Here is a 23,362-nt window from a genome sequence, read left to right on the forward strand (position 1 = left end):
GCAATTTCCACATTCAGGAAAGCATCACCCTTCTTGGCCCATCTGGCAGATGTGCTAAGAAGTTGTCCCTGACATCTTCCAGAAACCTCCTGGACTCCTTGCATCCTGCTGTTTGCCCTTCCAATGAATGTCCGGGAGATTAAGATCTCCTGACAAGAACCAGGGCCTATGACCCACAGACTTCTTCAGGTTGCTTAAAGGAGATTGCGTCCACCTCCTCACCCACATCAGATGGTCTGTGGCTCCCATCACAATGTCACCTTTACTCTCATGCTCACCAACAAGCTCTCACACAGCTCCTTGTCCATCCCAGGGAAGAACTCCATACCTCCAAGCTGCCCCTTCACACAAAGGGCATCCCCCCTCCTTGTCTTCCCTCACAGTCTCTCCTGAAGACCTTGTACCCGACCAGCATAGCCCTCCAGTCACGTGAGTGACCCCACCACATCTCAGTTATTCCAACAGTGTTTCAGTCCTGTGACAACTTGTGCATCTCCATCTGCTATTGTCTGTGCCCCAGGCTGCATTCACTTGCACATATTTGGGTTGCAGAGCCTCAGGTGTGGCACAGAGTGTAGATTGCTCATGGTGAGCCATGTTACCAAGAGTCAAGGACACCATATGTGCAATGGCCCACTTCAGTGCAGGGACATGCTGGCATAGATAGCAGGTGGCAATGTAATGGTGAAAGGAGGTTCCCACTAAGGGAGCAAACCCTGCGGTACCTGAGGCCAGAGGAAAGCAGAGCTGGGCTGTGCAGAAATGGCAGGAGAGGACTTTGCTGCCTGAGATGACTTTGTAGATCGACAGGGCCTGTGACAGAGGTCAGCTGATCTCCAGGAAGGACAAGGTGCCAGTGAAGAAGTCTCTGGGCCTGGACAGCCTGTGATGCAGCCTTCCTGTGGAGCTCATTAGCACAGTCCCTGTTCATATCATCTGGGATGAGAAGAGGTTCAGGAGTAGGAGATCTTGAAGGGTTTGAGAGTGCAGGGACATAAGTGGAGTCCTTGATGTGATGTGCCTCTCATTTATGCAGCTGCTTGAATGCAGACAGGATGGACTTTGTCTAAAGGAAGTGGTGGCATTCAGTTATTTGGGCACAGGCAGGAAACCAAAGAGGCCCTGGGGCACTTGCCCAGCAACCACTCCAAAAGGACATGGCTTTCCTGTAGGTCCCATGCTGGATCTGCCAGAGACCTGTGCTTGTGCTGGACACCCCAGGCATCTGACATGGCCTTGCCTATGGCCTGTTTTTATGGCATTAAATCAAGGCTCTGCACTGAACTACATTAAATGTTTGCAACATAGAGATGTGCATGAGTCTCAGCTTCCTAGTGAGTGGACCTCTAGGAGCAGTGGTAGGCATCCAGTGTCATTTCAGATGGCCAAGGAAATTCCCCACCTGGCCCCAACCTCATGCTCTAGAAGGAGGCAGGTCTCCTAGTTGCTCCATCAGAGCAAGCAGACCCTGGCACATGCCTTGGACCACCTCTGTCTCTTCAAATGTCACCAGGGGTTTGTGTGTGAGCAACTGACTCCCATCCTCCATCTCCACTGATTACAATGGGAGCTTAGACAAGACACTCGCATGCCCACATCTCCGTTGTGCTCACTTCAGCTTTGGCAAGGGCAATCCCACCTCCTGTGTGTTTGTGGAATTCACGGGAGGAATCTGAATCCCACTCCAGCGCAGGGGTTTCTAAACTGGCATGAGATGTCCAGATTGACTCATCTGAATCAATACCTGAACCATGGGTAAATGAACTCTCTTCTTGTCCCTGTCTAGGTGTCCTGCCTAGTAAAGAGGTGGGAATAGGGGCTTCCAGAGTGGGACATTTCCATCTGTCATAGATAATCATCTTCTGATGACACAAATTGCAAGGCTGGGACCAGTCTCTCTTCACTGTGTTGAGAGAGACATCATAGATGATTATTTTAGTCTACCTCAGTGAACATTTCCCAAGAGGAGGGAGTGCAAAGGAAAAATGAAGTCACACCTTCAGCTAGGCCACTGTTCCCGAGTGGGGCCAGTCTACTGGGACAGAGGGAGCTCATGGCAACCGGTCAGCACTGCCGAGAGACAGCTCTGTCCAGGAGCATCTCCTCTGCAAAGAGCAGCAGGGCTCCAGGCACTGCCTGCTCTTGCTGATGTGAGATGGGAGAAGACAGAGAGAAGTGAAAGGCAGTGTGGAGTGGGAGGAGAGAGGAGAGCTCACGGAGGGACCAATCTTCACAGCTCCTGACACAGTAAGTCTCTGGCTGTAGAGCAATACTGCTGGAGTTCCTGGAGGGGTCTTCCAAACCCATCCCATCCCATGACTGCTCAGTTCTTTAGGATGTCTCTGCTGTCTTCTTGAGTGCAGAGGAGGAGGAGGTGCTTCTAAAGCAGGGAATCCCAGCCACACCATCACAGGGACAGGGCATCCGGCTGCCTTCTCCCAGGGATGCTTCATGGGTGTGAAGGCAGGGAGTGCACCCAGGTCTGCATGGGCTGTAACTGAGAGCAGTGTCCCTGCACCCCAGGGTGCTGTGTGCCTGGGGCAGTGACTCTGCTGCCTGTGAGGGTCAGCACTCAGCCTGCCCCGGGAACTCCCCACGGTGCTGCAGGGACGATCGACCCCAGCAGAGCAGGTTCATTCTCCCGTTGAGAGGGTTCTGCATGGGTCAGGGCTGCTCACAGCTCTAGCTCATGCACAGGACATTTCAGAGGGAACTTTTCAAGAGCAAGGTGAAGGCAGAGATTTCATGAAAGAGAAGTCAATTTCCTGAGATGGCGCTTTAACTGTCCTGCCACCTGGCAAGGGGAAAATGGAAATGGAGCTGTCAGCTTTGAACAAAGGACTGAAACTCCTTAACAGTTTCAATGAGCACTCAATGGGTCTGCTAGGAACTTCTGAAAGTCCCTGCATCCATCCCTTAGTCTACAGACAGCACCAGCTTCCCCTTTGCTGGCCTCATCAGCGTTTATCTGCCCTGCTCCTTAGCACCTCCAAAAATGGGAATGCTCCTGGACAGTGCCCTGCTGCTGGGAGGTTTCTTTAGGGCAGAAGTGAGCACACTGGGGAAGGTGTGGGCATTGCAGGGACTGACCATGACTTGCCCAAATCTATCCTCCCATGATGTTTCTAGAAGCAGTTCCCTCTCATTCACTGCCCAGCTCTGCTGCCTGGAGCTGTCCCTGCTGGGAGCTCTTTCTCTGTCCCAATGTCTTTTCCTGGTTGGTGCTTACAGACCCCATCCCATGCTCTGTGCACTTGGTTCTGCCCTACAGAAAGCTCCCACAGGCAGGGCACTGTCCAGGGGCATCTCTGTGTTTGCAGGTCCTAAGGAGCAGGTCAGACAAACCCTCATGAGGCCAGAGAAGTTGCTGCTGATGCTGTCTGTAGGCTGAGGTGGAGATGAAGGGACTTGCTGTGGTTTCTCTCAGACCTTTAGATCTGTCAAAATGATGGGAGTGCTCAGCTGCAGTTAAGACACCAACCCTGTGTGTCCTGCGTGGTGTGGTCTTCATGGCAGTGAGAAGCGCCAGTCCCTTTCCAACCTGTGAGGCTCCTGGCAATGCATTTCATCAGGTTGGGTAATCAGCTGACTCTCCTTTAAGGAGAGTCCACCTTTGGACCCTTGACTGTTTCTCTGGGGTGTCCTGCCAACTTGGAAGCTGCCCTCTAGCCGAACACAGCTTCCCTCTAGCATTTCTGTGATAGGTGAGTCAGATACACTCTTCACTCTCTCCATCTCTGGGCTGAGAGAGAAGAATTTGGAAATCTTCACCGTGGAACTGAACTCCTCCACTCTCAGCTCAGTCCACTTTCTTTCTTAGAGGAACTTGTGAGCGTGATTGTCCTTTAGCTGAGGGAGGTGCATGTGCCGCACAGCAAGGGGAAAAACTTATTGACAGACCAGATCCTGTGACTCTGTACAAAGTCACAGCGAAATTTGAACAGCCCATTCACACAAGGAGTGGATGTGATCTGCTGCAGGATGTGTACATAAGAGCTAGTCACTTCCCATTCCCACTGCAGTGCCTGCAGGAAGGGTGTGGACGGTAAATTGACATGAGGACAGAGTCTATCTCATTGGAACAGAGACGTCCAGAAAGTGTGAGGTCACCCCCTGCCTTCACTTGACTGCTTTTCTCCCTTGCTAGAGTGGGCAACGGTGTGACTGGTTCAGCTACAGACACCTCTGTTGAAGAGGGCAAGGCTGGGGGAGATGAAGCCCTCACAAGGGTCTTCTCTTTCAGACACAGCTGGCATGAGCGCTGTATTCAGCTCTCATTATGGCAAATGGAGAATAGTCCCACTGGGTCACTGGACCAAGTTCCCTCCGCCGAGCTCATGGCACCAATCCCCAGGTATACCACGCAATAGCTGGGACTCTTTGACACCTCCATTTACACCCCCGACAGAGCAGAATGGGCTCTTTTGGAGACTACAGGCAGGGGTCCCTGCTCAGCATGGCACACACAGCCAGCACAAACAGAGCTCAAGCAAGGATTCTGAAAGAAGGTGAAGGACAGAAGAAATGTGGGGGTACTATGAGAAATGGAATGGGTTTGGCTTGGAGAAGTCTGCTCTAACTTGGCACTGTCTTTTCCTCCTCAGACAGACCCCCATGCCCAGGGGGAGCAAATGTTCAACAGCAGCTCCCCAAACGTGTTCCTCCTCCTGGCATTTGCAGACACATGGGAGATGCAGCTCTTGTGCTTCTCCCTCTTCCTGGGCATCTACCTGGCTGCACTACTGAGCAATGGCCTCATCATCACAGCTGTAGCCTGTGACCACCGCCTCCACACCCCCATGTACTTCTTCCTCCTCAACCTCTCCCTCCTCGACCTTGGCACCATCTCCACCATTGTCCCCAAATCCATGGCCAATTCCCTGTGGGACACGAGGTCCATTTCCTACTCAGGATGTGCTGCCCAGGTCTTTTTGTTTTTCTTCTTGATTTCGGCTGAATATTTTATTCTCACCATCATGGCATATGACCGCTACACTGCCATTTGCAAACCGCTGCACTACAGCACACTCATGGACACCAGAGCTTGTGCCAAAATGGCAGCAGCTGCCTGGGGCACTGGTTTTCTCAATGCTGTCCTGCATACTGGAAACACATTTTCAATACCACTCTGCCAAGGCAATGTCGTGGAGCAGTTCTTCTGTGAAATTCCCCACATCCTCAAGCTCTCCTGCTCAGACTCCTACCTCAGGGAAGTTGGGCTTATTGTGCTTAGTATTTGTTTAGCTTCTGGGTGTTTTGTTTTCATTGTGCTGTCTTATGTGCAGATCTTCACTGCTGTGCTGAGGATCCCCTCTGAGCAGGGCAGGCACAAAGCCTTTTCCATGTGCCTCCCTCACCTGGCCGTGGTCGCCTTGCTTATAAGCACCTCATTTTTTGCCTACCTGAAGCCCCCCTCCATCTCCTCCCCAGCTCTGGATCTGGTGGTGTCTGTTCTGTATGCAGTGGTGCCTCCAGCAGTGAACCCCCTCATCTACAGCATGAGGAACAAGGAGCTCAAGGAGGCACTGAAGAAACTGATTCAGTTGCTGATATTTTAGCAGCAAGAAGCTGCCCAGCTCTAGTCACAAGCAATATCCAATCTATCTCGGGCAACTCGGGTGCTTTGGGCGTTCTATCTGTGACACTCATGTTTGTACACAACTGCTGGAATTCATCTCCACAGGCACAAAGTCCATCTGTCTGACCCAGAGGCCTTCTGTTTATCTGTCTACCACGGCATCAGAGCTGGCCTCCCAAGCAGTAGCTCTGTAATAAAAGGGGATTTCCTCAGGACAGTGTCTGAAGGTTGGGCTCTTCTTCCAAAGCTGGTGCCAAGAATGTGCTCAGGGAGTTGCACCCAAAGAGGCCTTTTGCTGCACATGAGTTCTCCATGGGCTAAGGGGGACGCGCTCGTAGGGTGATGTGTTAGGAAACGAGGGCAGGATTCTGCCCTCACTTGTGGGTGCCGAGTACCCCTGGAGAGGGTGAGTGGTATCTGCCGGGGACTGTCTCACATATTACAGGGCTGGTGACAGATGCCGGTTCTTCTGGAAGGGAATATGGAGTCACCAGGGGAGCACAGGGCATCCCCAGGGTCAGTGTGTGCCTGGGATGGGCAGTGAGTGGAGACTCACAAAAGCAAGTGCAGGCACCCAAAGCAAAGGGCTAAACCAAAGAATGCGCTGAGTGAGGGCTCTGCAAGCTCAGCAGAGCCAGCAGGGACTCAGCAGGCCCAGGGAAGGGACACTCCAGAGCGGTTCTTGTCATCCACCTACAAACCATGGGCTGGGTGCAAGGACACACCTGAACCTCTCCCGAGCCATTTGAAATACCGTGTTTGCTTTGAGCATCTTCCACAGCCACAGACCCTGGGGAGGGGGGTGTCGGGTGCAATGCTGCTGGGCCAGCTGGCTCTGCCATGGCCAGCGCAGAGTCACCTCATGGCCCCACAGCCTGCTCGTGCTGCAGAGAAGCACTGACAGCCCAGGGCCCTGCGGGGAGCCGGGGAGGGGTGACGGAACAACCGGCCAGGCCAGCACAGGCACATTCACCTGGGGAAAGGCTCTCTGGGAAGCAGGGAGCCCTGAGCAGGGCTGCTCACCCCGCCCTGAAACCCCCCACACTCCCTGTCCCCCCATGCCCTGTCCCAGCCCTGGTGCTGGCCAGCTGCCCTGAGTTGGGGAAGCTCCAGCCCCTAAGGAGGGGGAAGGGGCCTGGGAGGAGCAGTCCAGGGAGCTGGGGGGAGGTCAGTGTCCCACTCTCTGGCTGGGAATGGAGCCCCAGCTTGGGCAGAGGTGGGGATCATTAACAGGATGAGCACAGAATGTAACATCAATCACAATAATGTGGTGTTTGCTGACCAACCTTTAGAGATATCATACCCATGACATTCAGTAAGGCTGGTTTCCACTTTTGCTAAACAAATCCATTAACTATTATAACAGATCATCATTCCTTCTCTTTCTTCTAAGCATTTTCCAATTTCAGACAGATGCTTGGTGTTCTGTTTGAGAAAACTGTCTAGTTGATGGAAGGTTACTCCAAGTGTTCCTGATGCTTTAAACAGTGCAAAAAGAAGACATCATTTCTTCAGTCATATGAGAAGTTAACTAGTAGGTCTGCTTTGTGATTTGGGCAAAAACATATGTCACATTACAATGGCAACTGCTGCCTTACTGTTATGGACAATTAGGCTCACTGGCCACCATAACAGGGTCCAACCCTAGGTTCCCACTGAGACAGAAGTTTAAAGTCAGATTGGAGCAAAATAAATTTTAATGGCACACGTGCGGTAATTACAGTTCGAGCTGGGTGCCTCCAAAGAGGGACCCCGTTTGAACAAATCCCTGGGTAATTATACCCTTCCCATCTAGTATCCACCCCATAGATCTGAACCAATTATATTATTAGAGTTCAGGGTCTTCCAGCTCCCAGTTGGTCCTTTCTGTAGTTTCCAGGTGTGTTCTTTACTTCTTATCGCACTTCTGCATAGGTGTTGATGGCTCTTCTACTTCCTTATCTTGTCCTCCAGAATCAGTCTTGTGGTTCCTTTGTTTCTTCCTTCTGTGTCCTAGGTTAAAGTCCATCTCCCTGCTGGTGCTCATTAATGTTAAACTGCTTGTTTCTCTCTACAGTCCCCCCTCCTGCCCTTATCTCTCCGACTTGAACCTGCTTTGGGGCCTTCTTTTACTTAACCAGCTAAAAGTTCAACATATCTAGCTGAATGGTCATAGCTTGCGGCCTCAGGCTTCAGCAAATTTAGCTACTAATGCTAAGCAAGTTATTCTAAGCGATTAATTCTAGACAGCTTCAGTCCAATATTCTCTAACAGTCCTCCCTTTGTTTTTATTAAGCATCCCTGCTAATATGTTAAGCAGAGTTCTCAAAGCCTTTTGAGGCGTACTATCACTCTCCCTAAACTTATGTACAATATGATTTTAAGTAATAGGCATAACATGGTTAAACTTAACACAACTATTACTGGGTGCAATATGTGATTATAGATCCCTGTTGCGGTTGGTTACCATCCCAGAAGAGTCTCCCACCAACGATATTCTCCATCCTTCTTCACTCTTTCCAAGATGTGCTGTATCTCTTCTGTATCATGATGAATGGTGATTAGAGGTTTTTGTCCATTGTTTTGGATGCATTTTAGCAGTTGACACAGGTCATTATGTTGTAATAGTTTCTTCACCAATGTAAGATTCATTCATTCCGATGGGGGTAGGCAATAAATCTTGACTTAAGGTATAATTAGATTGTATTAATTGATAAGATAAAACAGGAGCTGAATAATTAAAGTCACATCCCATAATTTTAGCAAAATTACAAACACAAATATTTGAGTGATTTCTTGGGTCTACAGTAATGTTATCTATGAATATAAGATCACAGAGGGTTCTCATACAAACACATCCTTTTCCAATATATACAAGTAAGGTTTCAGGGGTTTCATCAGGATGTATTTCAAAATGACAAACATTTTGTTCAGTATCAAGACAAATGTCTTGAGCTTTGATGGTATTACTCTCACAAATAAATCCTTGTTGTTCCCACACAACACTTGTGTTAATATCAACAGTTTGCCATTTATTTCTGTTTCACTGGGCCCACACTCTATGTTCTATCGGATTCAGTATAGCTCCATTGTGATTAATACCAGCACAATGATTGGGTATATGGTGTATACCAAAACATTGAGTATTGTTAAGACAAAAGCTATAGCCTTATTGTTGATGGGGTCATAAGTAAAATTGACTAGATGCCACCAAGAGTGGAATTCCTTTTCAAATTTAGTTGCATTATCCCAAATTACCTTTCGAATTTCAGTGGGTAAGGTGCCCTCTTCACCTTCCCTTATGATTGCTGCTACCATAGATTGCATCCACAGTTGCGCTTGGATACAACTGAGAGCTAGAGAAACATTAATTTGGACTGCACCAAGTGCATCCACAATCAATTGGTGGTCCCTTTCGTTAATTCCTTCCCACTGAGGCAATACATCAGACAACAGCCATTGGTTAGTTCCCAGTGCTAATAGGGAGGACCGTAATGGGTGTTCTAATTTGTTTAAGTCACTTGTTGTTGTGCTCAATTTATTTACAAGTACCTCGGCATCTATACTATTTAAGACTCCCAATCCTGTTCCTATGATACCGGTTACATCTCTCCTTGTTCGTCTTGAAGAGGCGAGGGTTCGTCCACGTAGCCATGCTAACCATCCTGTATAGGACGTTCTTAGGAATGGTGAACAAGCTGGTTTGATTGTAGAGATGCTAATTTGCATCAATAGTTCTACTCATTTAAGAGACCGAGATGGGTTAAATAACATTCATTGTGGGGGTGTCTGGAAGGATCTGAAGGGGTGTAGTGCAATGCTTGTGTTTTCCTTCTTTCTTTCACCATGTGATGTGGCACAGCTAAATGTCTCCCAACCTGGAATGCACAGAGTGTGAGCACAAGTACCTGGCACCCCCTCTGCCCTCTTGGGAACTGGTCCCCTTTCTCCTCTCCTTGTCCTGCCATCGTGCCCCATGTTCATACAAGATGGCCAGGCCCTTTCTTTCAATCTCTGTAGGGAAGAAAGCATTGCTGTACACTTGGCACATCCGTTTGCAGAGTGCTTTGAACTTCTCCTAGGGAGAGATGACATGAGATTCCTTCAGGAGCTTTACCAGATGTTAAAGAAGACAGCTCTGTAGCAGTGTCTTGCTTGAAGACCTCAAAGCTGCCGATGCTCTGTTTTAGCCTGCTCCGCTAGTGACTTTGTTCCTCTTTTTCTGCTTCCTAGGTCATAAGCTCTCCGAGCCCCTGAAGTATGCTCGCATAGCCTCCGACGTCTCTGTTCCTTGGAAAACAAAGGAGGCTTGCATAGAAGAGACCATGCATCTTTTCTTCCGCTGCCTGGAGAGTGGGAAGAATGTTGTCCTTGTGTTGAAGGACATTGGCATGCTTGTTATTCAAGGAGTAGATGTGAAAATGAGATTTTACAGAGACTTTCTGAGAAGGCTGAATGGGACAGAGCAGCTGGTAGAAGTTCTTCTTGGGGTAAGTTTTCCATTTCTCCAGCACTACTTGTAGTCCTTTTTTAAATCACAAGTGACTGCAGTTCTATTAGCCTGCCATGACCTGTTTAGGCACATGGATGGTCCTGGCCTAGAGTAATGCCAACTCCCTAGACAGTTTGTCTTGAGCATTCAGAGGATTTGGCAACAAAGACCACCCTGGGAATAGCTGTGCTGGGTCGACCCAAAGATTCATCCAGCCCGGGAGCGTGTTTCCATGTGCTGAGGGAAAAAAGTCCAAGGAAAGGGCAGGTCTTGTGTGTTTTTTCCAGGTAGACTTCCCTCCTTCCAGAAAGTCATGGTTTAGTGCCCTTTAGTGATGACATTTGAACCCATGTGTCCTTTGGCTGTGCCTGGGATGGTAAGGCAGTGAGTTCAGCAGTTTGCCCTTAAGCTGTGTAACAATATTTCTGTGTGTCCCTTTGGAAGCTTGGCCTGATCCCTTCATGGGATGCCCTTGAGCTCTGCTGTGGTGAGGAATAGTAATGGATCCCTCCTCCCCTTACCTGGACCAGTGGGGATGTCAGACATCGCTGTGAAATCTCTGTTGACCTCAGTCCTCTCTCTTTGCAGCTGGAGGGCCTGAGTGTGTTTCATCTCTCTCATATGGCAGCTGGTCAGAATATTTATCACCCTCATGCTCTTGCTCTGTAGCGTTTCTAGGTCTGTGTCTGTGTAGGTTTGTTTTTGCAGGGATCATTGCTGACCCCACTCTCTGGGCAGGAAGCAGAGGCCCAGGCAGACCAAGGCCCATATGGGACCAGCCCCCTGTTGCTGCTGTTGCTGTGTTGGTCTAGTTGTGCTGACCAGCTCTTCCCAGTGCCCTGGAGTGTCACCAGCATGAAGAGGGTCTTTCTGTCCTAATGTGTGCATCTGCTCGCAGCGAGTGTGTCCCAGAGAGAATCGTTTGAGCCCAATGTCTTTCCCCAGGTCTCTAGTGCAGCTCTATCCTTCATGCTGGTCTTTCAGGTGCCACTGGAAAGGTGAGATGTGAAAGCAGGCTGAGGTGAGCCCCTCGAGGGTTAAGGCAGAGATGCAAGCAGGCTGTAGGCCAGCGCTGCTTCCCAGCTCTGTCTCTTCCTTCTGTCCTAGTGCATGGTGTCTTTTCAGTCCATTCTCTGGGCCAGGGCCTTTTCTCCAGCCTTTGTTGCAGTGGGTCCCAGAGCAGCTGCCCCTTGAACACACCTCAGAGGTTTGTCCTTCCCGGTTGTTACCCGCTTTGCCTCTCCATTCCTCTATGGTGCAGAGGCAGTTGTCTGAATGTTAGGAGAGACTGTGGGGTTAACCCCACATCAAGCCGGCAGGGAAAACGCAGCCACCAGGAACCCCAGCTAGTGCAATGCCTTCCTCTGTGCTTGCCTCCATCAGGTTCTACATTAGGAAAGACCTAGTCTCCTGACTGAGTCTCTGGATTCTCAGCCTTGCAAAAAGCCTGACAGTGTTCATACCCTCTCTCATTAATTTCTCTCCAGCTTCTGTGCTGCATAACTGAGGGACTGTTGAGAGGAGTGGAGAAATTCAGCATTTCAGTGAGGCAGCTTCTTCTCTGAGCAGTGGAAAAGTTTGCTGCCCTTGTGAGCACTGAGATAATTTTCTTGGCATCACCTCACACATGTCTGTCACTTTGCAGATGCCAGAGATGAGGGATTCAGTCCTCTCAGGCACCAAAACCGCTGCTTCTCAGACCCATTCTGGTCAGGTCATCATCTTTCCTGAGTGAGTATGTTTGCTTCTTAGCCCCTGGGTGGCCAAGCGAGCAGCTTCTCACGGCATGTTTGGTAGCATTGTGTTGCCAGTGCTTGTGAAGGCTGCTCAGAAACTCATCTGAGAGTAACTCTTTGAAATGTGCATCAAAGTGCAGGTCCCTACTAGTTGCTGGCTTGGGACATTTTCATGTCTTCTGTGAGACCTGCATGAATCAAATGTGTCCTGAATGTGTTTTCTGGGGTCAAAAGTTTTTGTGGGAGGCCTATCTAGGCCAAAGTGAAGGCTGTGCCCAGGGGGGTTTGGTGAGCTTTGTCCTGGCTCCCATCATGCTCGGTGTTTTGTTCCATTACTTGTCTGGGAGATGGAGGTTCCTTTTTACAGATGGATGGACATGAGCTTGGGAGGGCCTGCAAGTGATTTGGAGGGTGAGACGGGAATTAGAAATGGTGCTGGAAAGCTGTAGGAAAGGAGACTATTGTGTTGTGCCTGGACATGAACATTGAACGGGAGATGGGAGATGGTCCCAACGGCAGCACAGAGGATCTGGGTTCAAATGAGCTTTCTCATAGGAAGACTAGGAAAGCTCTCAAAGGGCCTGATGATGAAGCTCATGCCCCTCCAGGTGCTGGAGTTCTTCACGATGTCACTCAGCTTGGTACTGCACTCCTCCAGCATCTGGCGTATTCTTCATATTCTGCTTTGGAAAAAGATGGACTTCCCAGTAGCTCCCAAATGCCCCTGTGTCCCCATTATTCACCCAAGGGGCAAAGGAAGTGTGGTGCCCTCCCTTTAGACTGGTGTCTTTTTCCTGTTTCCAGGTACAAGATTGAGGGTACAGCTAGAAAACCACCCGTGGCACCTTTGAAGCTGACCCGGGAACAAGAGATGGGAAAAGATGAGTCCAGTGTCAAGAAAGGTAATGAAGCAGCTGGTTCCTGGCAGGGGTTTGTGTCTTCTCCTTCTGTCCTCTTTGGCAGGGCATTGGAGCCAAGGTGACAGTGGGATGGCTCAGGTAGCATGAGGCACTAGAGGTGATGCTGCTTACCCAATATGGGAAATCTCAAGTGACTCCTGAGGGAACAAGACCTCGGTGCAGCCCAACACTCCCACCTGCAGCTGATACCTCCAAGTTAAACTTTCCCCCATTTCCACAGGACTCAGTGCCCTGGCGTGCACTGCAAACTGCTCTTCCTTTTGAGGCGTTGGTGCAGAAGGGAGGCAAACTGGAGGACTATCCTTGGGCAATGTGAATCCTAAATTGTGCCTGGAGCTGTATGTAATGGAGGGGCTGAGCTATTTCATGGAATCAGTGTGTTTTCAAGTGGTGGGAAGAGTCACCTTGAGAAGATGGTACAAAGTCTGGTAACCTATGCCAAGACTTCCTTTCATTTTCAAAACACGGAGTTCTAAGCTTTCTTTCCAAATTTCTCATAAACATCCCCAAAACAGTGCCTTTGGGTTGACTGTGTCACCAGAGGAACTGCAGGCATATGAGATCAGTAGACAGATCCAAGGATGTGCTCCCCTTGTGTGAAATTATTGCCCCCAGAGAGACTCTGTTCATTCACCAGTACATCCCAGCAAGCCTCCTTTTTCATAATGTGACTAGGATAGAACATGAAAGAACAGAAAAAACAGTACCACAAGAAATGATGTTGCACAGTAAAAACTAAAAGAAAGAGAGAAGCCAGTGTCCGGAAGGGCCAAAGACCACCCAGGAAAGAAGACATAAAAGGAATCAGCTGGAGGCCTCACAGTTTTATCACAGGCTTGATCAGATCTGCATATCCTTCCTTTTCAAAAGGTCTCTGCAATTCTATCCTGAGGTGTTTTCTTGTCTCCTGCTTATAGGAAATCTTGATGCCCAGCGCCTCCTCTTGAGAGAGAGACATCCTCCACCCAAAATAACAGCTCCGACTATGCAGAAAGGAAAGGGGAAGAAAGCTGAGGGCAAAGCGCCTCATGGCAGGTGAGACCCTTGGAGGAATGGATGAGGGTGACCCTGGACCGTTGTGCTTGTTTGGGTGAGATGCTTCCTCTGGACACCAGGTTCATAGCAGCTCTGAATATCTTTTATCACATGTCACGGTGACTCCTGATCCCTCAATGGCAAGAATGCCTTTACACCACTTTCTCCTTCTTTGACACTGGGTCTCCAGGAACAATCAGTTTTCCATACCTAAACACGTGGTAGCTGAGACCATCAAGCAGTGTTTAATACATTTGCGAGGACGGGGTAACTGTGTCTCTTAGAGGCTGTCTTTATAAAGGACCCTGCTGCTCTCCTTGCCACATCAAGACAGAGCCTGTATCTGGGCATGCTGAGCATTCCTGCGGGCACATCATGCAGCCCTGGGCATTTCAGCTGGGGGTGATCTCTGTCTCTGCCCAGCTTGTGAGTACAGGACAGAGACCAAACTCCCCCGTGCTCACACCACCTCCCCACAATGTGTATTTTCAGCATGCTCCCAGGCATCCAAGGGAGCTCCTCAAGGAAGGTGGAGCAAGGCAGAAGGAAGGGCAGTGCTGAAGTCATGCCGCCACCTGAGAAACTGGTTACAAGAATCCAGAGGTGGCCAGGAGAGGTATGTGCTACTGACTGAGGTCCTTCTTGTGCCATATGGACTTGTGGAAAAGCGCAGTTCTATGGGCAGTGAGTATGAAAGACTCCTTCCTGCATGTTCATTTGGCCATTGACTGACCTTGTCTGAGCCTTGCTTTAAAAGGTGCAGGTCATGCTCTAGTTTTGCAATGCATTTGTCACTATTGCATTCTCAAGAATCACCTCAGAAGAACACCTCCCCTTTGGCCCTGTTTCTAGTGGGAATGTACCTGCTGGGCCTTTCAGGGGTAGGGGATGGACAGTTTCTGTTTAGCTCAGTGATCATTTAGCTCATTGGTCCAAGCAAATATGTGTTTTGCAGACCTGCCAGTATTAGCTTAGGGGCATAAGAGCACTGACAGGAAGGCTCAAGACAAGGGGCGGAAGGGAGGATGAGAAATGACCTTTGCGCACTGGAAAATACCAGATGCCAGTAATAATCTTTGCTGTTTCTTTTCTGTGGTCCTCCAGGTGGAATATCACTTCAGAGTAATGGGGGAGGGGATTCTTGTCTTTCCTCTGATCTGAACCCCTGGGAAAGTATCCCTTTTCTGTGCCTTTTGCTGAAGAGACAAGCAAGGCAAGTGAAGAGAGAAGAGCACTTTTGGAGAACTCATCTGAAGAAACCCCAGTACTTCCTCTGGAGCTGTTTTCCAGAAGCATCTGTAAGAGGCAAGGAACCATGAGGAAGGGGGCTTGTGGCCCAAGCGAAGTCCCAGTGTTATTAAAGTCCCATAGTTGGGCTGCCGGCTGTTGGGGAAGCTCAAGTGAGGCCATGAACACTGATGCTGAGAGTAAAAGCTGAGGTCCTAAGGGGTGTTTGGGGTCATTTGATCTGACCTGCCAAACCTCCCAGTAGGGTTGCATTAAAAGTTCCTGCTCTGCCCATGGCAATTTCTTCTCCTCATTTGCGATGCCATGGGAGATGTCTGACTGAGATGGAGGGGTGAGTAGGCAGCCTGGCCCTTGCCCTCTGAAGGGCAGTGGGCCTTCGAGGGAGAAAGATTGTATTATTTGTGGAAAAGGATGGGATTTGTATGGCAAGAGACAAAGCAGAGTGCAGAGTGGGGTCTGTCCTTGGCGTCCTGGCCCAGCAGATGTAGAGGGAGAAGCGCTGAATGCGAGTGGCAGGGAGGGGGCTGTTTAACCAGCTGCGCAGGGAGCAGGGACTTCAGTGTGAGGAAGAGCACAGAGGGACCTGTCTGGGACCCCTACTGAACATCCCTCTGCATGAGCTCCTTCCTGCTGAAAGGGCACAAGACAGGGCAGAAAGGCAGTGACTCCCCTGGGGTCTAGCAGGGAGGCTAAAAGCTGCCTGTAAAACCATGACTTCACAACAGCCCCAGATCAAAGACTGGCAGGCAGTTTTGCTCTCCAAATTTACTTTCTTTTTTTTTTTTTTTTTTAATATCTCCTGAACATTGCACACAGACTTGCTTTTGTGTTCTCTATCCCCTCAGTATCAGCTCACAGCACAAAAAAACCCCCTTTCCTTACCCAAATGTACTCACCCATGAGGCTGCCCTGCCCAGCCCAGCTGCAGCACTTTGCAGCCCCCTGTCCCTGCACAGAGGGAGAAGCCCTGCTCCTGCAGCCCCACATGCTGCATTGGCCATCTTGGCAGCTCTTGCTGCTGCTGAACCCTGCTCTCCCATCAGGAGCTCAGCTGCAACTGTGACCCAGGACATCCCTCTCTGTCTCCAGACACAGCGTCTCTCCAGCCAACAAGTCAAGCTAAGGATCAAGCACAGCCTGGATGGAGAGCGCTGTCCTCTACCGCAATGTTGTGCTTGGGGTAGATGAAGGACTGACCCTGCCACAGGGTGGGGGATCTCTGGCAGAGCTGTCTGCACATCAGGCAGATGTCTGAATCACTCCCACATCCCCACACAGTCTCTGGAGTGGGCACTCAGCTGGACTCTTTCCCTGCCCCATGGCACTGCACCCTCCCTTCTCCCCATTCAGTAATGAGATGTACAGACACAACCACCTGGCACTGACACACACTCTTCCCTCTTCTGTCCTTCCCATCAGGCAAGGTGATGGGACAAGTCAGCTCAGCTCAGGGTCAACAGGACACATGTACATCCTCCGTGCTGCTCTCCAGCCTCTCTGGCCATCCCCCATGGTCTAGAAAGGATGTCCCACAGCAAGATGCATGTCCCAGGCAGCAGCAGATCTGCTGTCCCAGAGCTGGGACATGGTGACTGTGAGCACAATCCCCCAGGCACCCCACCAACAGGGCAACGTCCCTGGGTGGGCTCGAACCACCAACCTTTCGGTTAACAGCCGAATGCACTACCTGCTGCGCCACAGAGACCCCCACCTGGTGCTCTCCTGAGGCAGCTCCAGTGTCCAGTTCCCGGTGCTGTGGGAACGGGAATGTCCCTGATCCCAGGCACGTCCCCAGCCCCAGGGAAGGGGACACTGCCATTTGCCCACTGCCAGGTGCTGGTGGGCAGAGCAGTGCAGAGGGAGGCCTAATACCTAGGTGAGGGGCTGTGGGCAGCTCCCTGCCCAGGATCGGCTCTGCCTGCTTTCATGGCCCTTCCAATGCACAGCCCAGGGGGCAACTGGAGCTGTGGGCACATCACCCTGGGGAGGGCATTTCCCTCACCCCATTTGCTCCTGCTGCTGGCATCAAAGACAGGTGTGACACACACAGCAGTGCTGCACGGGGTGGCAGAGGTGGCTCAGGGAAGGGGTTTGCTCCTCTCCATTGACCCTCCCTGGGAGGGCCAGAGCATGGGAGCAGCGCCTGCAGCAAGAGTCTCCTCCTGCCCCCATCAGCTGCAGAGATGTTGAAGGGGCAGCACTCCATGATGCAGCCCTGCTCCAGGACCAGTCCCAGCTGAGAGGCAATCTCAACTTCCCTCATCCCAGCCTGTGGCCCAGCAGGAGGGTTCAAATGCTGCTTTCTGCTGAGGCTCTCAGGGCACCAGGGGCCAACAGGGCTGTGCTTGTCAGGGGCACATCAGCTTGTCAGAGGCACATCATGGGACAAGAGTATGTCCCACCCCTCAGCAGGCTCTTAGGGGATGTAGCTCAGTGAAGAACACCTGCTTTGCATGCAGGAGGTCCTGGGTTCAATCCCCAGCATCTCCAGGGGAAGCTTTTGTCCTGAATCTCCATCCCTCCCCCGCAACAAGGGTGAGGGCTGGGAACAGGGTGCATTGCTCCTCTCCAGAAAGTGTAGGCTTGCCCTCTGACAGGGTGTCATGTGGGAAGTGGAGCTCCCCATGTGGGAAGAGCCCAGGCAGATCATCAGAAAGCCTGCCCAGGTGAAATGACATCATTATGTCACTACTATTGCAACAATCTGATTGGCCAGCAGTAGGCAACAGGCAGGAGCTGAGAGGTCATCAAGTGCATCTCAGGAGAGATGGCAGCCCTGTGAGACAAGGGTCAGTAGCATGCACAAAGGTGAGAGGACTGGATGCTGGCTGGGAGGTTATTTTAGCTGCAGCATCAGGATTGCCCTGGGCAGGCAGACAGGCACTGTGAGGGCATCAGGCCCATCGGATGCACCTGACCATGGGAAGTGAGAGCTCAGCAGGAGGGGAGAGGGGAGGCAGGTGGAGGTGCCAGCTGGGACATCACTGGTGAGTCACTGCTGTCCCAGCAGCTCCTGGCCAGCAGCAGGTGAGCAGGCACTGGGGTCACTGCAGGTGACAGGAGCTGATTCAGCAGCTGGGGAGGTGGGAGTGGGAGCAGGAGAGGGAGCAGGAGGGGGAGAGGCAGGCAAGAGCACAATGGCTGGTGTGTTGGTTGTGAGGTCACTTCCATTACACTTCCCCGATTGGCCAGCAGTGGGCAGGCAGCATTATGAAGTCATGAACAGCATCACAGAGGCTGTCCATCAGCAAGGAGAGCTTGGGAGGAGGCAGGAGGGAGGGAGGGACAGGTGAAGGTGACATTGTTGGCTTTGATTGTGAGGTGTCTCCTTTCACAGCAGCTGATTGGCCAGCAGCAGGTGGGCAGGCCTGTGAGGTCATCAGGGGCGTGACAAAGCCCATGAGATAGAGGTGAGAGCCTGGAGGGAGGAGGGAGAGGCAGATGATCATGGCACTGCTGGCATAGTGATTGTGAGGTCACCTCTATGAGTGCAGCCTGATTGGTCAGCAGCAGGCAGGTGGGTGGGCACTGTGAGGTCATGAAGGGCAGGAGGAAGCCCCCAGGAGAGAGGAGAGCTCCTGAAGGGGGCAGGGGCAGGGGCAGGGGCAGGGGCAGGGGCAGGGGCAGGGGCAGGGGCAGGGGCAGGGGCAGGGGCAGGTAAATGTAGCATGACTGGGAGCTGGTTTGTGAGGTCACTTCTACTGCAGCAATCTGATTGGGCAGCAAGCTGGCAGGCACTATGAGGTCATGAAGCAGGTCAGAAAACCTTCCCCATGGAGAGGAGAGCTCAGGGGAGGGGAGGGGAGAGATGAGTTAGAGCGATGTGTTGGATGTTTATTGTGAGGTCAATTCCTTGCATCAGCCGGATTGGCCATTAGCATGTAGGTCAGCAGGGAGGTGTTGTGAGGTCATCAAGAACATCAGAAAACTCCCCTGAGCTGAAAGGAGATCTCAGGGAGAGGGAAGGCAGGTAAAGGGGGACAACACTGGGATGAGGATGTCACTTCTTTTGCAGTGTGGCAAGACCTTTGGAATTGAAGTTATGCCTGTGATACAAGGATGACATTCAAATTTATCCGATATAGTCCTATATCAATGGGAGTGGATTGTGCATGCTCTGGAGTGGTTACATGGGACCACAGGCCAGCTGGATTATCAGGATTCACTGAAACAACCCCCCTGAGGGATTGTCCCCTGACCCAGGTGAAGATGCTATTGCAAGGACACTTGTGACAGAGAATACCATCAACAGCTGGACAGCAACCAAGCAATCTTGTTCAAGAGGTTTGGATTCCCCAAATGAGCATTATCTTAGCAAAAGAGCCAAATCAATTTTTTTTTTTAACAAACACTTTGTCTATGAAAGTCTGTGAAGCAAACAAATCATTTTGATCCATCACCTTCTGGTTATGGACCCAGGCACTTGTGCTGTGCCCCTCTGCCCCTTCTGTGGGCTCTGCATGGAGCTTCAGAGCAGGCGTGCCATTTCCTGCAGCCAGGGTGAGAGATTTGGACCTGGCAAACAACATCTGGGCATGCCCAAAACATCATCCGAGGGATGGAATGGGCATGTTTTCATTTTGTCACTCTTTGTCCATCTCTGGCCCATGTCCATGGATGTGAGTGTAGTGATATTTCTGCAGCTGAGCAGAGAGGTTCGTGCTCCAGCCCTTTGGGGAGAGCAGGTCCTTCATGTGAGGGCTGAGCCCAGCCCCGCATGTCCCTGTTGGGCAGGGCAGGGCCTGATGCAGCCCCAGGACAGGTTGAGCAGGTGCTAACCCCATGGTGGAGGAACCACTTGTCCCCAACCACACTTTGGGAAGCCCATGGGAGAAGGGTGTTCACAGAGTGAGACCCCCGTGGAGGTGGGTAATGCACGTGGGCACCGCATGCCCATGCACACTGCCGCACAGGAAACCTCCACTCCTACCAGGCTCAGGCTTGAGCCCTGCATCTCCCACAGGGAGAGATGGGCCAGGGGCTGGGGAGGGAGGGGGCTGTCTCGGGGCAGGGGCTGCCAGCAGGGAGGCTCCAGGTCCTGGGGACAGAGGTGGTGTCTGAGCCCAGCTGCCCCCAGAGCCCCCAGGGTCACCCCTGCCCTGCCCACCGCCCTGGGGCTGTGCTGGTGATACCATGGGTGTCCCTGGCAGAGAGCAGTACATGTGGGGCCAGAGCCAGGCTGAGCAGGGCCGTGTTCCCGGGAAGGGGCAGGAGGGCAGGGCAGACCCTGATCAGGGCCGGCACAGCCCAGCTCTCCTGCAGCACAGTCAAAGGCTGGACATGGCACCAAGCGCCAGCTGAGCCCTGCGCTCCTTGCGGCTGCACAAGTCCCAGAGCCCAGGGTTCGTGCAGGGCCCCTGCCCAGCCCTGAAGGCAGAGCGGCTGGTCTGGGAGCAGCGAGGGGAAGGAGCAGGATCCGGCCCTTGCTTACACTGCGCTATGGTCCTGAGGTGTAAATCTCGGTCTTTGTCACAGCTCATTGTGGGCAGAGCTCCAAGGCAGAAGAGGCTGGTTGGGGGAACCTGGTGCAGGATGAGGTCCCTGCAGAGCAGGTGCTCCAGCATGGAGGTGTCTGCCCCAGAGCAAGAGCCCCTCTGCGCCCCAGTGTCCCTCAGCCCTAGCACATGCAGTGCTGCTGAGGCTGAGCCCTGAGGCCTGTGGGACAGACATGTCTGAGACCCCTTGCTGAGCAGTGCTGGTACTTTTCCCTCACGCCTATGCTGGGGGTCCAGGCTCCTCTCGCGATCCCTTCCCAGCTCTGCACACATGGCCCAGCCATCCTGCAAGGTCCCCAGCACCAGGGCTCTGGCCAGGAGAGGAGCCGAGATATCCCTAGCCCTGGGACATGCTGCTGCCCACAGAGGGTCAGTGCAGGTCCTGGGGCTGGAAGAGCTCCCAGCACGACACGGGGAAACGCTGCCATGGGAGAGGGTGCTGGTGACAGCCACTGGCTCCCTCCTCTCCTCGAGGGCAGGATCCTGCTGTTTGCAGCACTACCGAGCTATGGCTGTTCCCAGCAGGGAGCCCAGCTTTGCCCTGCCCCGGCTGGGGGGATGGAGGGGGCTCACACAGCCCCACTGCCAGGCTGTGGCTTGGCTGCTGGGGCAGAGGAGAGCTGCCCCTCCTGGGACCCAGAGCTGAAACCCTCCTGCGAAGCAGAGCCAGCGCTGGGCAGCACTGGGGCTGGAGACATTATCCTCTGCCTCCCCGAGAGAGGCACTAGACCCTGGGCAGAGACGTCTGATTTTTGTCTCCTGGCCTGATGGTGCCTGTTGTGGGGGAGAGGCGAGCTGTGCTGGGGCAGCTGGGCAGGGAGAGATGACAGCAGTCGCGTGGCCCCATGCTTTCCTGTGCCTGTCAAGGCTGAAATCAGTAAATGAGTGGAGGATGGATGCAGAAGTGGTGGGGTGGGGGGAAGACAAAAGGAAGGAAAGAATGCAAGAAAATGAAAGAAATGCAAGGGAAAAAGTAAGGAACATAAAATTTCAGTGTAGGAAAGGAAAATTAAAGCAGGCAAAAATGCTACTATCAGAAACTGCCAGTTTAGTCACAGAATCCCAATGTTTTTTACATATAGATACAGATCATATAGATTCAGACACAGATGCATTTGGTGACTCCTCCCCATTCCAGGAGATCTCTGCGAGTAGCTCAGGTGTCAGCTCAGTGCAGGAAAGGAAATGAGCCAGGGTGAAGGCGGAGTGTGTTTTTGTGCGTTTGGCCTTAGCCCCACTGCCTGTCAGTGTGTGGCATGGGGAACCTATCAAGAAGAGCCAGTGGGGTGCAGAGACACCCCCCCCGGCTGGAGGAGGGAGGGCAGTTTGGGTGCCAGATGCTGCACAGCTGTCGAACCCTCCTCCCCACTCAGCTCCTGTGTGAGAAGTTTCTCACCTGTGGGCGCTGGGGCGCAGTTGGTTAAAACCCGACCTAGGACCAGGGATCCTCTCTCAGCTCCCATCGGCAACTGCTTTAGGAGTGGACATGAAATCTTCTCTCCATGGAAATATGCCCTTGTGAGCATCCTCGGGGATGGGCCTGTCCCAAGGCCAGGGGCTGAACCGTGACTTTGGGCTGGAGCCCACATATTGTGGTGGTCCCTTCTCCAGCCCACTGCCCTCTCCCTCTTCTGCCTCCCACCCTGCTGAAGGAAATGTCCTCTCCTGTCACTGACTGCTCCCGTCCCCTGCGTCTGCACACAGATATTCCCCTGCACAGAGCCAAACTGGTGCCCCAGCTGAGGCGGCTCCTTCTTCTGCCCTTGCAGCCCATCAGCGGGAGGGCAGAGGGGTGGGGGGAGGGATGGGAGCAGGGGGGCGTCCCAGGGCTTCCCTGAGCCCTGGTGCCTCACAGCCCCTGCCAGGAAGGAGCCAGCTCTGGGCTGTGCCAGGAGTGCTCGGGGGTCCGTGAGGGCCACGGGAGCCAGGAGCAGCCCCTGGAAATGGGAGACCCTGTGGAGCCACAGGAGGGGAAATCCCAGCCTCTGGCACCCCAACAAGCTGCTCTGCGCCATGTGCAGGGTCAGTGGGAAGCAGAGATGCCTCCCAACTGCTGTGGGGAGGTGATCCCCAGGCAATGAGCCCCTCTGGGGCTGGCTGGGGTGTTCAGGGCTCTGCTGTCACCTCCAGGCTCACTGCTGTGGGGCCACAGCCCAGGACCAACCCTGTCACTGCCTCTCAGTGGTGGCATCCTTGCCTGGGACCAGGATGGTCCAGGCAGAGCCCCTGGGAAAAGAGCAAGCAGGGGCACTCCCGGGGTGAGGGGACTGGACCTCCCTGCCCAGAGGGGCATTACGGGACCCTGCAGAGAGACCCAGTTTGGCTGGAAGCTCTGCGTGTGGTTTGCAGGATGGAAATGTCTCTGCCAGCAGGAATATCCTCCAGCTGGACTGTTCACTATTCCCGCACTCCAGGGTCCACGGGCACTTGCAGGTGCACAGCCTGTCTCAGAGCCCGCTGGTCCGAGACGTGTCCCCTCCCCACTGCTGGTTCTTGGTGCTTCGCCCTCCCTGATCAGCCTTGGGGAGACACCCCGACACCTGGGGAGGGAAGCACCAGCTCTGGATCAAACTCCCAAATGCTTTTAATAAGAACAAATACCAATGCATGGCATAGAAGTAGATGAATAAAAATAGACAAAATGCCCAGCTCTTTCTGCTACCGGTGGGAGAAGGGGGCCTTGTCTCTGGCACTCACAGCTCTCCCAGCTGCACAGACCTCTCCTCTGTCTCAGGTGCACCCAACCGCATGGCAGGGGTGGGCTCTCCTGGCCCTGGGCTCAGGGACCTTTGGGCACCAGGGTCCAGTCTCTCAGCCTTGGCGTCCTCATGGGGATGTGTCAGAGTTGCCTCTTCAGCGTCATCGTACCCTGTGTCTGT

At 52.5% G+C, this 23,362-nt stretch overlaps 1 protein-coding gene across 1 annotated transcript in view; it reads right to left on the reverse strand.

Annotated features, from left to right (window-relative positions):
- LOC136993776 (scavenger receptor cysteine-rich type 1 protein M130-like) overlaps window positions 1-23,362 on the reverse strand; it is a 61,110-nt gene that overhangs the window by 32,268 nt on the left and 5,480 nt on the right. The window lies entirely within an intron of this gene.

Source organism: Apteryx mantelli, chromosome 20 (genome assembly GCF_036417845.1).
Source record: "Apteryx mantelli isolate bAptMan1 chromosome 20, bAptMan1.hap1, whole genome shotgun sequence".
NCBI lineage: Eukaryota > Metazoa > Chordata > Aves > Apterygiformes > Apterygidae > Apteryx > Apteryx mantelli.